Source organism: Penaeus monodon, chromosome 28 (genome assembly GCF_015228065.2).
Source record: "Penaeus monodon isolate SGIC_2016 chromosome 28, NSTDA_Pmon_1, whole genome shotgun sequence".
Taxonomy (NCBI): domain Eukaryota; kingdom Metazoa; phylum Arthropoda; class Malacostraca; order Decapoda; family Penaeidae; genus Penaeus; species Penaeus monodon.
This window is the reverse complement of record NC_051413.1, coordinates 31315118-31315857: the sequence shown is the minus strand read 5'-3', so window position 1 is coordinate 31315857 and position 740 is coordinate 31315118. Positions and strand designations below refer to the sequence as shown.

Genomic DNA, 740 nt, shown 5'->3' with positions numbered 1-740 from the left:
CTTTTCACGGAAATAAAGTGATACGTACACACTTATAATAACTGCATATATTATGATCCAGCATTAAGTCTCAGCCATAACACATATTACATAATTATCATTTAATGAATAGCAATGCCGAAACTTCATACTGGAACTTTCAAAAAGAAAACGATGAATTACTATCTATGTTTAAGCCTCGTGGAGCATTGAGTACTGTCGACTAAGGGGATTTAGTTCCAAAGACATGTTTGAATACGACGTGTGCAGCTGTGTCTCGCTGGCGCCCCCTGGTATGTAGGGGAGACAGCGAGGCTCTATTACGACGCTGAAATATTTGGCGGCGAATTGTCTATGGGTTGTCGCGCGTGGGTATGGGTCAGGGGCATGAGGGTGTTCAGTCTCGTGGGCACCCAGGCATCTGAAGAGTTCATGCTACGAATCACTATTGGGTGGGGCCCCTTCCGTGCTCTCTCTACCCCAGTGGCCCTTTCCGCGCTCTCCCTCTACCTGTGGGGCGGTTGTACCATCACGGATTTACCATAATCGGGCATCTTCCGTCCTCTGTTAATATGCATTTTTTGATAAAGATCCGTTTGACTAAATAAACTGCTGTCACGGGCCGCCCAGAGAGCATGGCCTCGCGAAAGTAGTGCCCTTTCCCCCTGTTCGCTGACTCCGCTGCTGTGCACGTAACTTCTGAGCGACGGGAAGAAATGTGAACTCTGACAAAGGACAAGAAACTAGAATCTTTAATCGAG

At 47.2% G+C, this 740-nt stretch overlaps 1 protein-coding gene across 1 annotated transcript in view; it reads left to right on the top strand.

Moving 5' to 3' along the window:
• The window catches only part of LOC119591168 (glycerol-3-phosphate acyltransferase 3-like), a gene marked incomplete in the record, with an annotated part of 9730 nt that overhangs the window by 1269 nt on the left and 7721 nt on the right, over positions 1 to 740 (top strand).